Source organism: Candoia aspera, chromosome 8 (genome assembly GCF_035149785.1).
Source record: "Candoia aspera isolate rCanAsp1 chromosome 8, rCanAsp1.hap2, whole genome shotgun sequence".
In the NCBI taxonomy this organism is placed as follows: Eukaryota; Metazoa; Chordata; class Lepidosauria; order Squamata; family Boidae; genus Candoia; species Candoia aspera.
In genome coordinates this window covers 57,472,327-57,488,930 of record NC_086160.1, presented here as the reverse complement: position 1 = coordinate 57,488,930, position 16,604 = coordinate 57,472,327, and the positions used below count along the sequence as shown (strand labels likewise).

General features: G+C 42.3%; 1 protein-coding gene across 2 annotated transcripts in view; it reads left to right on the top strand.

The window, feature by feature from the left end:
• Positions 1 to 16,056: 16,056 nt before the first annotated feature.
• The window catches only part of NFKB1 (nuclear factor kappa B subunit 1), a 74,250-nt gene continuing 73,702 nt past the window's right edge, over positions 16,057 to 16,604 (top strand). The window contains exon 1 of one of the 2 annotated variants that reach the window (XM_063310425.1): positions 16,057 to 16,399. The gene's annotated coding sequence lies outside the window, so the exon portion shown is untranslated. The remainder of the gene's footprint in view (positions 16,400 to 16,604) is intronic. The other variant, XM_063310424.1, reaches the window with a different exon arrangement.

Sequence of the window (16,604 nt, the reverse complement as noted above, 5' to 3'; positions counted from 1 at the left end):
GTTCTCCAGCATTTTGCAGACTATATGTGGTAGCCCTAAGCTATACACAACTGGACATTGAGTAATAAGTTTGCACATCACACTAACCCATATTGTGGTTTGTTGGTTTTAGCTTAGCATGTTTTGTGAACCTAACTCTTGTGTTTTGGAGCCTGTAATATTTGGCTTAGCATGTTGGGCAAACCCAGCACATACTGGCTTATTCAGTAACCCATAGTGAAAATAAATTATGGTTTAACATACTATGTAAATCCTTGCAGTGGTTTAGTTCATACCATGCTAAACCATACTGTGTTTTCTTTGGCTTTTGTTAGCTAGTATGAACCCAGCTACTGCCGTTGGTAAACCATGGTTTAGAGCTTAGCAAGCTGTCTGAATCCAGTATTGTGGTTTATCCGGTAATGCATAACTCAGCAATCATGGAATAGAATGATGTGTGAATATTTCAAGCTATTGCAGGACTACTAGTTTAGAGGAGGAAAGCAATTAATAGATAGGAGTTTCCTATCAAGAATTACTGGAATAGCTTGAGAACCAGTAAATATACTTCTGGTCAGAATGATTTTAATGCAGTTCCATATTGTTTATTTAAAAACCAGCAGCCCATCTCACCACCTCACTAACGCAATGGCTGGGAAAGCCATCCAATGGACTTAGACAACCTCCTTTTTCTTCTGGCTTATTGTTATGTATTGCCCACCTTTCTGCACCCATTCAGTGTATTATAACCTTGGGGGATCAGTGGGAATGGGATTTTAGCATGTCTACCTGTCTCCCAATTACAACCTGGGAGAAGGTCCCCCAAATATGTAATTCAGTAACTTGCTATTTATGGCAACATTCATACAGAGAAAGGCAGAGAAAATATTAGATAAGGGTTTTTTTTTTCCTCAGCAAGGTGGTGGTGATGAAGTTTTGAATGTTTCAATCTTTATACTGCAAAACAAATAGGAGAGCTTCCAAATAGTAAGAACCTGACATTGTTAGATCAAGCTGGCATGCAGGGTGGGTGGTAGCAGAGATACTAATCAAAGTCAAAGTTGTAAATAGCATCTATGTTTCATGTCTCATCCCTCTGCTCCTCACCACAGCTTCCGGGGTTATTCTCCCCTGCTTGGCCTTTCTGTTTCAACTTGCATGATTTAAAAGCCACACGTTTCCTTTAAAACACTGAACAGCCATTTCTCCGCTCATGTTGCCAAGATCTTTCTTTTTCAGCTGGCAGAGCTCTTCCTTTGTCTGAACCAAATCAAAGAGTAAGACACAACACCAAGTTGTGTGACTCGCCTGCACAGCTCAGAAAGAATCCTGGCATCTTGACATTGGCACCTTTGGGCATCAAGGTTTCACAAGGCAGCTGAAAAAGAGGCAGTGCTACAGCAAGACCCAGGTTTATATCCACACTTTCCTAGGTGGAAATGGGAAAGCTTCTGCCTTAAACCCTGGAAAGGTGCTAATCAGCTGATTTGGGATGATGTAGTCCAACATATCCGGAGACTGATGCGAGTAATAATGAGCAGGTGAGACCAATTTCTCAACAAACATGAGGCAATTTCTTATGTTTTTAATATAAAACACTGATAGAGGCGGACCAAAAGATGTGACATCCCCTGACCATGTATGTGGAAGCTAGAAGGCTCCTTCAGGTTGTACAAATTTTTGGCAACATAACAGGTTCATTAAGCAAAGGTCTACACAGGTTCCTGACAAGTAATAGATAGAAAGAAAAGAGTGAGAGGGATACTACAAACTTAATCAACTATTCCTGAATATAGCACACAATCTCTTAAAAATATCTAAGAAGTTTTTTAATTGTTTATATAGAACTATAAAAAGAAGAAATGCAAAACATCTTACAGGCTGGTCTTTTCTTTGTGCCGATGAAGAGCCAACACTGAGAGTTCACACATTTCATCAGAATAACCTTTGGGACACAAGTTTCCTTCCAAGAACAAAGAAATTTTTTTTGCAATGAATACTGTCTTTCCCAAATATTTATATTTTGGATGTATTATTTATTTATCAAATTTGTCACCGCCCATCTCCTCCAACCGGAGGGACTCTGGGCAGTTTACAACACAGAATAAATATACAATAAAAACTCAAATAAATAGACGATAAAATTCCAATAAAATCCCATTAAAACCAAAACAATTTCTTAACTACCCCAGCTGATAAAATCCAGATGGCTATGATCTCTTCAACCATCATGTAGGAGGGGCACTTCAAGGCACCAGCCAACCCCAAGTATGTCAATTCTCCTCCTTGCCCCAAGCCCGGTGGCAGAGCCAAGTCTTCAACTTCTTCCGGAAGGCTAAAAGCGATGGGGCTAATCTTACTTCCGGGGACAAGATGTTCCAAAGGGTGGGCCCTACTGCTGAGAAGGCCCGCCTCCTGGACCCCGCCAGATGGAATTCTCTTATTGACAGGGTCCGCAGCATGCCCTCTCTGCATGAGCGGGTGGGATGGGCTGATGATACAGGAAAGAGGCGGTCCCTCAGGTAACCCGGTCCCATGCCATGTAGGCTTTAAAGAGGTGATAACCAACACCTTGAATTGGACTTGGAAGCAAACTGGTATCCAATGCAGCTCACGTAGCAAAGGTGTTATGTGCACCCTTCTAGGGGCACCAAAAATAGCCCACGTGGCCGCATTCTGGACCAGCTGAAGCTTCCGGATACTCTTCAAAGGTAGCCCCATGTACAGCGCATTGCAGTAGTCTATATGAGAGATAACAAGGGCATAAGTGACCATCCAAAGGGCTTCCCGATCCAGGAAAGGGCACAACTGGTGCATGACACGAAGCTGTGCAAGGGCCCTTCTGGCCACGGCTGCCACCTGCTCTTCCAGCAGGAGCCGTGAGTCCATGAGGACCCCCAGGTTATGCACCGGGTCTGTCTGGGGCAGTGCAACCCCATCCAGAACTAAAGATGACAAAGTCCCAGATACGGAGGAACCCTTAACCCACAGCCACTCCCTCTTACCAGGGTTCAGCCAAAGCCTGTTGTTCCCCATCCAGACCCCTACAGCCCCCCGGCACCGAGAGAGGGCAGTTACAGCATCACTTACCTCACCCGGGATGGAGATATACAACTGAGTATCATCGGCATACTGACAATACCTCATCCCATGGTGACAGATGATCTCGCCCAGCGGTTTCATGTAGATGTTAAATAGGAGAGGAGAGAGGACCGAGCCCTGCGGCACCCCACAAAGGAGAGGTTGAGGGTCGGATCTCTCCCCACCCCCCATCACCACCAACTGGGACCGGCCCTGGAGGAAGGAGGTGAACCAGCGCAAAACTACGCCGCCCACCCCCAACTCCCTGAGCTGACCCAAAAGGATACCATGGTCGATGGTATTGAAAGCTGCTGAGAGGTCAAGAAGAGCGAGGATGGATGCACTACCCCCATCCCGATCCTGCCAGAGATAATCCATAAGTGCAACCAATGCCATTTCTGTCCCATATCCTGGCCTGAAACCTGACTGAAAGGGGTCTAGATAATCCGTTTCCTCCAGAATCCTCTGGAGTTGTAATGCCACCACTTTCTCAACCACTTTCCCCAAAAAGGGGAGGTGGGAGACTGGACAAAAATTATCCAGTACAGTAGGGTCCAACGATGGTTTCTTGAAGAGCGGTTGTACCAGCGCCTCCTTAAAGGCAGCTGGAAACACCCCTTCCCTCAAGGATGTATTAACCATCGCCTGGACCCAACCACGTATCATCTCCCGAGCTGCTTTCACCAGCCAGGAGGGACATGGATCTAATTGGCAAGTGGTGGCATTTACTGTCTGGAGGATCCTGTCCACTTCCTCGGGTCCAACAGGATCAAACTGTTCCCAGATAATATGGTAAGTATTACCACAGACCCTACCTCACACTTGGAGTCTAGCGTAGAGCGGATCCAAGCAATTTTGTCTTGCAGATGCTCTGAAAACTCCTCTGCACGGCCCTGTAGGTGGGTCACTGCACCCACGTTCCCCAAAAGGGATTGAGTGATTTTAAATAGGGCCGTTGGGCGGCATTCTGCAGACACAATAAGAGCGGAGAAGTATTGATGCTTCGCCGCTTTTATCACCACCAGGTAGGCTTTAATAGCAGCTCTAACCAGTGTTCGGTCGGATTCGGTCTTTGTCTTCCTCCAGCGGCGCTCTAGACGTCTCTTAGTCCTCTTCAAAACCCTCAGCTCCTCCGTAAACCACGGGGAGCATCGAGTATGATGAGGCAAGAGAGGTCGCACAGGTGCGATCCTGTCCAAGGCCCCAGCCGCCTCCCTATTCCCTATTCCTTACATTTTAAGAGCATAAAAAAAACACATTTAACATTTTTTTAAAAAAATTGGAGACCACTGGCTTGGTAAAATAGGAGGCTCCAATTCCCTATTCCAATTTTTGTAAATTACCAGTCTTTATTTCAGTAAAACACTTTAATTGTTGGTAGAACTGGATTGTTGGCTTACTCTTTAAAAATGTTGGTCTAATATCCTCAAAATCATAATATTTTATAATAAGCCTTATGGTCCATGAAGAGTATATCATAAAGTGTCCCATTCAGCAATTTTAGGCAGGTTATATTCTTAACCTCCCTCCTAAAATTTAAAGTGTCATTAACAGTGAGCTTTTTTAGAGTAACTATTCCATTTCCAACCCAAACTTTTCAGGAAAAAAGAAGTGTTAACTTCTAAGTTTAAATAAGAATTATCCCAGAGTCAATTTCTCCAAGGAACAAAAATCAAATTATAATTTATTTCCCAGTAACATCGACACATGTCTAACAGCCTTCGGTGCTGGAAATACAATAGAATTCCAGATATAATTGGAATAAAATACTAGCCAGGATACCAGAAATGCAAATTATAACTCTCTAATCATGCCCGTAGCGGTGCATCATAATATCTTTTTATATGTATTACATTATATTGTTTCAATTAAGAAGCCAAGAGTTTCCTTGGTTTTTCCCTCTCTACCCAATATAGCTACCTAACAGACTTTATTAAAATTCCCTATCATAACAATATTTAATTAAATGCCAACTTAGCAGACCTATAGGCACTATACAATTCCCAAGTATGATTTCTCACATTCATATTTACAACTTTTTTACACTTTTTAAATTTACTATAAGTATTTTTCTTTTTTAAATGAAGCATATTCTACCCTGCATATAAACTTTAAACACATTCCTCACATTTGTTGATCTGCTATTAAAAAAAAAATCTAAATGTTTTTGTTGCTGATCAGCAAATGGTGGATCCTCTAATATATTAAAATACCACCTAACACCAATTTGATGTTTCTTAGCCCAACCAGTGTAGCTGTATTATAACCAGTATTATAATAGAACCTGTAGAATAGTTTTCAACTTGATTAACTATGAATTGAAATAATAAAAAAATAATCCAAATGTGAGCATATGCCATATGCAGTTGAAACAAGTATATGCTTGTTGAGACAGATTTAATTGTCTTGCTATATCAACCAAATTAAATTGCTGGATATAAATATTGGAGGCACTCCATCTCTTTACCTCATTTTTTTTAGAAACTTTATTTCAATCAATTGAAGGGATAAATGCTAAATCAAAACAAGGGTATGGCAGCAGGCAGGAACTATGTTCATAGAACATGCTTAATCAAGTCACATAAAGACCTTGCAGATGAGCAATTTGGTTAGATATAATTTGGAAATGGTGCTTTGTTTGTTTTTTGGTGCCTTAGCACATGGTGTCCACCCACCCTATTTTGTTAGTTTGCTTGGTTCACTATACCCTACATCATATTTTGCTTTAACCATAGTTTATTGAACAATCCACAGAGTCATGGTTCACATATTACTAAACTCCTAACCACAATGGTAGATTTAATCAACATGAGAAGTTTAAACCAAACCAACCACATTAATCTGTTGTGTGAAACCCAGCTATCATGGAAGTGCAAAAACAGAAAGGTCAGTTCTGTTCTCCAGAACCAGACAGGACTTTACAGAGATGGTTCACAAAGGTAGCTCATCTTCCCCAACTGAGAAAATAAGGCCAGACTGTTGTAAAATAGCAGCAGACTAGGAGACAAAGTGTCATTGTATTTCTTTTTGGAAAAGACATATGGGGAGCTAAAAGAGAAGCAGCTGTGTTGGAATCAATGATTTCTCAGGATGCAGGAAGGTGCAAGAACTCATGGTTCTGGTTACTGGGTTTGAAACCTTTAAGGGCATCAGTGGAAATGTTTTTGAAAACACAGTGTGATAACATATTTTAATGTGTACAGTAGAACACACTGTCTTTTCATGGCTAAAATACATGAGGGTAGAATTTTGATTATGTACTAGGAAAGAAAGCTAAAAATGTGTTGAGTACCCTCTCATTGTTTATTGGAGAGTTGTTGTTCTTTTCCTTAGCTTCCTAAACTTTACTTACAGTATCTATTGCTTAAATGTTCTTAAGCCTACAGGAGAGTTTCATATGGTAGTCCTCACTTAATGACCATTTGTTGAGTGATGGTTCAGACTTACAACGGTGCTAAAAAAACCAACTTACAACCAGTGCTCACACTTATGACCATTGCAGTGTCCCTGCACTCACATGATCACGATTGGGCACTTGGCAACTGGTTCGCATTTATGACCGTCGCAGCATCCTATGGTCATGTGGTCACCATTTTTGACCTTCCCAGCTGGCTTCTGGCAAGCAAAATCAATGGGGAACTGTGTGATTCAATTAATGACCATGTGGTTTGCTTAGTGACCACGATGTAAAATCAGGTCAAATTTGCTTAATGACCGCTTCGCTTAGCAATAGAAATTCCAGTCTCAATTGTGGTTGTTAAGCAAGAACTACCTGTATTACTTTGAAAACTAAGCAGATAAACCTGGTTAGTACAGTAAAACTTCAACTTAATGGACCATTTGGAAGGAAGTGGTATGTGTTAGATCTGAATTGAGGTCACTTCAATTTACATCATTTGCATAATTATATGTAAATGTCCTTGTTCAGGCTGAATTCCAATATAGTGGACTCACCCACTAAAAGGAAGTTATTGCCTGCTAAATGGGTTGAGATCTGTACTCAAATTTCACACATTAAATTCTAAATCTACCAATTGGGGTTCTTCAATAGTTTTGCTGATGGATGGGAGATTATCAGAAAATCTGAACATGGCAGGCTAGATGGGAAGCAACATTTTTTAATAAACTTGGAAGAAGGCAATGGTCAACCATTTCTCAACTGTTGCAAGAAAACTACTCAGATGTGTCCCTGAAGTCACCAGATGGAATTTTTGCCATTTTTCAAAACCCTTTAGAACAGTGCATGGATTTAGGAAAACATGAAGTGAGAAAATGTGCAGAACAACAAGCATTAGGAAACATGCAGGAAATGGTAAATCTGTGAGAGATTGAGAAAGGATGGTTAGGAAAAATGGGATCAGTGCAGGGTTTAGGACCTGGTCCTTGGGGAAATAGGGCATGTGCTAGAAGGACACAGGAAACTGGCTACTGAATCAGACAAATTCTACCCCAGACTCAGACCGATGAAACCCCAGCACTGCAGCTTTGTATGAGTTCTTTTAAATAATATTTTTATTAAAGGTTTTAACTACAATAAAAGATAATACAAACTAAAAAGGAAAAGAGAAGAAAGGGTGGAAGAAAGCAAAAAAAGAAAGAGGAAAGAGAAAGAGAAAAAAAAAACTAGGAAAGTGACTTTCCACCTTCATCATAACAAGTAGAAACAATTTCATTATCTCTTCAACCCCTCTTAGGTAACAAGTACAAAACTCTTCATCCCATAACTCAACTCTTAACGTTAGGCAAGTCCAAAGGATAATGTCTTTTCCAATCCAGGTGTCAGTCCTACCTGGAATGCCAAGGACTGAACCTTGGAACTTCAGTGAAGCATGTGCTTTACCCCTGAGCTATAGAACCCACCCTAGAAGGAGACACGCAATTGCGTCGGATGGCAACGGGTTGGGGAAGAGATTCTCCAACGGGTTGTTGATTTCGTTCTTAAGTGCATAGACAAGATTTATCTATCATCTAATTTGACTTCAGGTCTCTAATGTTTCACTCTTATTATTACACTCCCCATCACTAGAAAATGGTGAGCACTTTACAAGAAATGCTGCAGGCACAATGAAATTTAATGGTAGTAATAAAAATAGTCATGTTGGTGCAGAAGACTTTTTTTTTTTCATTCTTAAGATTACATGTATAGTCTGAGGGTTCAAAACAATTATGTTCGGATAACATGAAACATGATGTGTATTTCTTCTAAAAAAAACTATTTTGTGTTGGGGAAAATAAGACTTGATATTGAAAAAAGGTTAAAATGCAGCCAAACATTGGACTTCAATTCCCATAATTGCATCAGCATACTGGCTGGGAATAACAGACTTCAGTTTGTTAAAGGAAGATCCTGCTGTGAACTTGCTGTATGATGACTGTTCTGAAGGAGCCTATAGAATCCAATATGAGATATGTGGTCTCATGTGACTACCCAATTACTTTGTGGTGGACTCTGTCTTGGGGATCAGAAGGCTTCAGGAATGGTCTCTGTTTCCGGTCAAGGTTCTAAATTGACCAGTATACAGATGCTTCAAGGGTTAACTGCGTGAGAAGTGTTTCTGCAGTCAGACTGGCCTAAGTATATAATCAGGGAATAAAACAGCATATTATTCAGCTGCACACACATTTGGAATTCTTGAGCATTAGGCGATTATGAACTGTATTTGATATAGTTGATCTACCAGCCACAATTGTGTATGAACGGTGCCTATCTGATCTTCTCTGTAACACAATCCAATTCCCTGCTGCTTCATGGAAGCCAAGCAATGACATACGATGCAAAGGATCTGCGTTTGTTTGTTTTAAAAGCTGCTGCCTGTGGCCCGGAGTGAAAAAAGGAAAAAAAACAACACCCATTTTTGCCAGTAAACACTCCCACTGGGGGAAAAATGATATTAGGGAGGGAGAGTTAATTTTTTTTGAGGGATAATTGGCTTAACCTTAAAACCCCAGACTCTTTGTAAAGGACTTAAATGTTGATGAACCTACTCTGGGCAACACAAAAGGAATAATGGGAACTAAAACTATGGTTGAGTTTTTATGTTTAAAATTGGTATTGGCAGAGTTGAGCAGAGATCTGAAACATCACATCTTGTTTTGTTCTGACACGTATCTGTCAAATGTGAATTGGCAAAGGTTATAATAGGTCCACTTATAACTTGAAAAACTATAGTGCCTAAATGTTGGGGCTTTCTACAGAGATATACTGATATTTCTCCTTTCTCATGGACCCATTTCACAGAAAGACTGGCTTTGCAGCAACATGCTGAAAGACCAAGTGGCTGCATTCAGACAACATGCTAAGCTGGGTAAGTTATTTCCCAGGACCTTGTTATATTGTTATCCATTCTCTGAAGATAAGTATGGTCTTTTGCTAAAATAGATATTTTGTGTTTCTTTTTGCTCATTAATATTTTGAATTTCATCTTCAACTATTTTATCCTCTTATGTGCTGAATTTTATGTACAAGTGTTAGTGATGTGCTTCCAAACCTAACAAAATATTAGAACAGTGGGGTCCAGGGAATGTTTGTGTGTGTGTGTGAGTGTGTGTGTGTCAAAACTGGCAAGATGGGAGAGGGATAAAACCTCAACCCTTTTAAAAGACTGGGGCTGGTATCCTGATGCTCCATCCATACAGTGATCATATTTTCTTGGAAAAAATAAAAGACAAACCTGAAAAGGGGGCAAACTGAAAGCATTCATAAGCATAAAAATAAATTAATTGCTTATGTTTACAACTTTGCTTTACAAAAGAAAATTCAAGAGCAAAACCAAGAAAATAAATAATTAAATTAAATAAATCTAAAGGACAGCTTTCTGAAAAAAAAAGACTGTCCATTATAATAAAGGATGAATGGTCACTGTATCCATCCATCACTTTGCCAGAGTTGTTGTGCGCACCCTGCAGATGCTGTTGAATGAAGAATCCAAAATGGTTTTTAACTCAGTCAAGCTGGTATGGAGATGCATAATTTTTTAAGTGATAGAAACTTACACAGAACTCCATCTCTAATACGTAAGGGCAGAATGTCATATTCCACATCTAAAAGTAAGATGTATTCTTTTTTCTAAAAAAAAAAAAAGAGTGTCTTTTCACACTTTCTCATATAATGCATTAGTTGAGAGCGGGTTATTGGGTTCTAAGACTGGTCGATCTGTACTTAAATCAGTGACATTTATGACTGGTCACCCCAAATCCAGCCTGAATGGACAGGAAATTTTGTTTGTTTGTTTATTTATTTATTTATTATTTATATTTCAAATTGAGTCACCGCCCATCTCACTCAAAGAGCGACTCTGGGCAGTTCACAATAGAAATCTCTTTTTGTGTGATTTTTTTCAACATTCTCTCCTGTGATCAAACAGCTGATTTATTTTCCATCATCTTTATTCCCATTTTCACTTGATCCTCCTTCAGTTACTTTCTTTATCCAATTTTCCCTTCCTTTCCATTCCTTCTCTCTTTCCTTTCAAAATATATTTCAATTTTTAAAATTTTATTTAGAACAGGGCTACCAGACCCAAACTGTGAAAACTCAGAACACTAGAGTAAGAATTATGGGCATTTCTTTGTTGCCATCTATGCATCCAGGTGTGTGGTCAACTGGATGTAGATTAGTTCTTTGGATTAATTGTATTCAGTCCAGTTGGCTAAAAAAGAAGTTGGATGTAACAAAAAAAATATTTTTTCATTGCACTAGACCTTTTTATTTAGTTCTCCGTCCTTATTTCTTGATTGTTCCCACAAATAATTTCTTACTTACTTAGAGGCAGTTAATATTTTCAATCATGTAAATAACCTAAACAATATTATTGTACGTGCCTTTCTTCCTCCTGTCTTTTATCCCTATAAGCAGCATTTCCTGGCCCTTTTGAATGTTGGTCTTATTGACATGATTTGTGTTTTTGTCTATATTAGGCAAAGTGATCAGAGAGACTGAAGATGCAAGGAGTGATCTCTATGAAATTGTGGTAGCTCTGAATTACTGGAAATTCTAAAGAGTTATATGAGCAAGTGGTTATTACAGTCAAAAGGCTATGTAACTTAAAAAGTCCTAATTCTGATTTACTTGGCATATATTATTTATTTATTTATTTATCAAAATTTGTCACTGCCCATCTCCCTCAAAGGGGGGACTCTGGGCGGTTTACAGTAAAGCTAAACACAATTAAAATACAATAAAAACAAGATATCTTAAATAAAAATATAAAATAGCATCCAAGATGGCAATATTAAAAGTTCTGATTTAAATTCATAACTACACGGGAACCACTTTAAGGCACTAGCCACCCCCAGGATTAACTACCCTCCCCTTCCCACCCCAAGCGAGATGGCAGAGCCAGGTCTTTAATCCTTTCCGGAAGGCCAGGAGAGAGGTGGACTGCCTCACCTCTGGGGGAAGAATGTTTCACAGGGCAAGGACCATGGAAGAGAAGGCCTGCTCCCTGGGCCCCACCAATCGACAGTCTCTCATGGATGGGGTCTGTAACATGCCCTCTCTGCATGACCGGGTAGGACGGGTCGATGTAATGGGGATGAGATGGTCCCTCAGGTACCCTGGCCCCATGCCATGTAGGGCTTTAAAGGTGATAACCAACACCTTGAATTGGACCTGGAAGCAAACTGGGACCCAATGCAGCTCCCACAGCAAAGGTGTTATGTGCGCCATCCTTGACCCAAAACTGCTCGCATTGGTGCATTCTGAAACAGCTGTAGCTTCCAGATACTCTTCAAGGGTAGCCCCATGTAGAGCACATTGCAATAGTCAATATGTGAGTGCATGAGTGATCGACCAGAGGGCCTCTCGATCCAGGAAGGGGCGTAACTGGCACACAACACAAAGTCGAGAAAAGGCCCTCCTGGCCACGACTGCCACCTGCTCTTTGATCAGGAGTCGTGAGTCCAGGAGGACCCCCAGATTCCGCATCGGGTCTGTCTGGAGCAGTACGACCCCATCAAGAACCAAAGATGGTAAGTTCCCAAATACAGAGGAGCCCCCAACCCACAGCCACTCCATCTTACCAGGGTTCAGCTGAAGCCTGTTGTTCCCCATCCAGACCCTCAGAGCCTCCAGGCACCAAGAAAGAGTGGTCACAGCATCACTTACATCACTCAGATGGAGATGTATAGTTGGGTATCATCTGCATATTGATGATATCTCATCCCATGGTGGTGGATGATCTCACCCAGTGGTATCATGTAGATGTTAAAAAGGAGCGGGGAGAGTACCAAGCCCTGCAACACCCCACAAAGGAGGGGCCGCAGGCTGAATCTCTCGCTCCCTTTCAACACCAATTGGGACCGGCTCTGGAGGAAGGAGGTAAACCAGCGCAGAACCATGCCACCCACCTCCAAGTCCCTGACCTACACCAAAAGGATACCATGGTCAATGGTATCGAAAGCCACTTTCGAAAGAGGTCAAGAAGAACAAGGATGGATGCACTGCCCCCATCCCGCTCCTGCCAGAGATCATCCAAAAGTGCAACCAGTTCTGTTTCCATACCATATCCGGGCCTGAAACCTGACTAGAAGGGGTCTAAATAATCCATTTCATCCAGAATCCTCTGGAGTTGCAATGCCACCACTTTCTCAACCACCTTCCCTAAAAAGGGGAGGTGGGAGACTGGACAAAAATTGTGCAGCACAGTGGGATCAAGCAACAGTTTCTTGAGGAGGGGGTGCACAGTGCCTCCTTAAAGGCAGCTGGAAACACCCCCTCTCTCAAGGTTGAATTCACCATCGCCTGGACCCAACCATACATCACCTCCTGGGCTGCCTTCACCAGCCAGGAGGGTCATGGATCTAATTGACAAGTGGTGGCATTTACAGTTTGGAGGACCCTGTCCACTTCCTTGGGCCCTACAGAATCAAACTGTTCCCAGATAACTGGGTAAGTACATTCCCCAGGCATCTCCGCAGGCCATACCTCACACTTGGAATCCAACAATCCACTCAGAGTCCCTGTTTGGGGGGAAATGGGTGGTAGCAAAAATTTGAGAAACAAACAAACAAATAAATAAATAAATAAACTTGGAATGGATCCAAGCGATTTTATCCTGCAGATGCCCTGAAAACCCCTCTGCATGGCCCTGAAGGTGGGTCACTGGGCCTACCTTTCCCAAAAGGGATTGAGTGACCTTAAACAGGGCTGCTGGGTAGCATTCTGCGGATGCAATAAGAGCAGAAAAATATTGAGGTTTCGCCGCTCTTACCGCCACAAGATAGGCCTTAGTAGTGGCTCTAACCTGTGTTCAGTCAGGTTCAGTCCTTGTTTTCCTCCAGCAGCGCTCTAGACGTCTCTTAACCCTCTTCAGAACCCTCAGCTCCTCCATAAACCACAGGGAGTATTTCATCTACTCATAATGGTCTAGCTTCCCAGTAAGATTCATCCTACTCTAGTGAAAAATGAAAATATTACCGACACTTTAATGTTTGAGTTTGTAATGGCATTTGAGAGCTTGTTCTGACATTGATACATCTAGTAGCCATTTTCAGGACAATCAGGAGGTGCAGTCTGCCCCAACTTCACAAAACAGACAAGCCCTTTGCAGTGAAAAAGCATGAGAAAATGAGCCAGAATCTTATTCCTATAATTGCTTATATATAGGTGCCTCATTGGAAAGTGCTGGAATTCTTGAATTAAAACCTTAACCTACTTTCTAATAAATCTTCATAATCAGAGGTCTGAGAGATTAGTTCTTTGGATTAATTGTATTCAGTCCAGTTGACTAAAAAATAAGTTGGATGTAACTCAAAAAACTTTGAGCTTATTTCTGTGAAATTTGGCAGAATTCCATTCATTCCTTAGTGAATGGAATAAATAAAAGCACTGTGAACTATTTATGTTTATTATGTTTTTAGTATGTATGCTAGATAATGGGAAGGTGGAACTCTGACTAAACTAACACTCCAGAATTGGGAATGAGTCAGGATGTTCCCTTTATCTCCACCTGCTCTAGCTAGACAACTCTAGCTACTTTTTAAGCTAAAATCTAACTGTAACCACTTAAATGCTCTTGGCAGATTACTAATGTATACATACAGTACTAATTTCAAACTGTTACATTTTCCTTAACCTTCAAGACTGAACAGCTGAATTTTGGAAAAGTACATAGATCACATAAGTGAAATAAACAGAATACAGTACATAATATTAAATTGCTTAACATGGATTAAATACTGTCAATCTATGCTGAAGTCCTTACCAGTACATTAAGCAACTTAACATGTTTTAAGAAGTATCAGCTGAGAAATTGTAATGTACTGGTGAGGACTTCAGCATAGATTGACAGTATTTAATCCATGTTAAGCAATTTAAAATTACATACAGTCTTTCCCATACTTCAGTTAAACTGCAAAGAAGGGAAGATTTCCTGAGGGGACTCTTCCTATGTGGCTTTTTCCATAACTGTGTGACTATCAGAGTTAATGGGAGAAACCAGCACTTGAATAATGATTAGAGAAAGTATCCTTCCCTTGAAAAAAATTGGAAAAATCCACCAGCCAATTCTGCTGCCCACAGATTTTTATACATGCATACATACATACATACATATCTGTTCAATTGTATCTGATTCTCAGAGACTGCCTGGACCTTGAAAGCCTGTCAAAAGTGTTCTCTCTCTCTCTCCGGCACTCTCTCTCTCTCAAACAAAGACCACCCAACTCTCACATGGTGACCCCGGCGGCTTACAGAATTAAAAACCATGAAAACACAATAGACACCCCCCAGCAGCAGCAAACCTATTCATACCAGCCACTTGTTGGGCTCTGAAGCAGCCTGGGGTTCCCAGGCCGGCTGACAGAACCTCATCTTCAGGGCCTTCCAGAACAGGAGCAAGGAAGGGGCCAATCTTATCTCTGGGGGAATGATGTTCCAAGGGAGGGAGCCACCAAGGAGAAGGCCCTTTTCCTCAGCCCCACTAGATGTACTTCCCTAACCGAAGGGACCCACAGCATACCCTGCCTCCCGCTCTGGTGGGCCAGGTGGATGTAACTGGGGAAAAGTGGTCCTGCAAATACTTCAATTTATACCTAACAATAATTAAGTCAGAGTTGTTTTGACTCTCTTTCTCCCTTTCTACTTTCCCAGGACTCATATATGTATTTTCTGTAATGGCTTCACATTCTCCTGACACTCCATCACAGGATGGGAAAGAGCAACTGGTCTTTGAGGACTGAGCATTGAGTCCCAGGAGCCTCTGTGTCTGTGTCTGTGTCTGTGTCTGTGTTTGTGTGTGTGTGTGTGTGTGGCCTGTTTCTTTTTCTTATTGTAGGATATTAACTGTTACAATTCTGTTACTGAAGTTTTAAAACGTAATTTTATTTTGTAGCTCTGTAAACCTGAGGGTTGAGGCAGTAGATAAATCGCAGAAGAGAAGGAGGAAGAGTGCGTTTGGTCTATAAGCCACTGATGATCCATGAGAAGCTTTGCAGTTCTTCTTGGCAAAATATGGGATCAACTTTCCTAAAACATCGGACTTACTGGCTGGGATTTTGAGCAGGTAAAGTCCCGCACGCGTGAAGGGCACTAGGCTGGAGGTGGTTGATATCAGAAAATATTAAAACGTATTTCTTTTATTATTTCTGTCATCTTCATCATCGCGATGAAGCAGTATCTCCGCCGCAGTCATTAAGTGCCCTTGTAAGGAGGAAGACAGTCCCACTTGTAGCAACTGCCTAATAACTTGACTTCCGAGTAATAAACTCGCGAGGGCTGGAGTGTTGCACACTCGGGCCCCACCCAGCCCATTTTCACCCTACGGCAGCCCTGCCACCGCCCTCCTCTGCTTCCAACCCTCCCCGGGGGCGGCTGTTTCTTTCTGGCCGTTTTCATTTTTCCTTCTCCGCTCTTCTCGCAACGTCAGTGGGAATTTCCAGCTAGGAAGTGAGAGGGAGGCGAAAGTGCGACAGGGGAACGGCCAGGAGTGGGCGGGGAGGAGGGAGGTGCGAGGCGCTCCGGGTCGCGCGCCCAGTTGAGCGCGCCCGCGCCCGGGTGGCTGCAGTTGTGTGGGCGGGCAGGCGCACGGCTGGAGGGCGACCAAGTCCTCGCGGGGCTCCTGACAGGCGGCGGCGCGCGGGGCTTCCTTTTTCGCTCGGCTTTTCACCCCGACGACGAGCCGAGCCGGGGCGTCTTGGGCAGCCGCTTCCTCCTGCTGCGACCACCGGCCAAGAACAGCCTTTGCGCTGACATGGCGCTCTTTTGACCGGGACGTCTCGGCCACGATCGTCTTGCTTCTCCTTCCTTTTCATACTGCGCTGGTCCCCGGGAGGGCCTCGATCCGAGTTCCTCCTTCCTTTCCTCGACGAAGCCATCGGGAATACCGCTCCCGAGTGTAAGGTGAGCCCGCGGAGCGCCCATCCCCACGACAGGCTTCTGTGCTCGGGGCTAGCGTGAGGGTGCGCTTTCGGTGCCACGCGGAAAAGTTGCGAAGTCGGGAAAGAAACCGGGTCGTGTTTTTTCTCGGATGTTAGAGCGCGAGGGTGGCTCATCCTGTGGGTTTATTCCAGCGAAACGGTTCTTTCCTTCTTATGATCCCCGGATT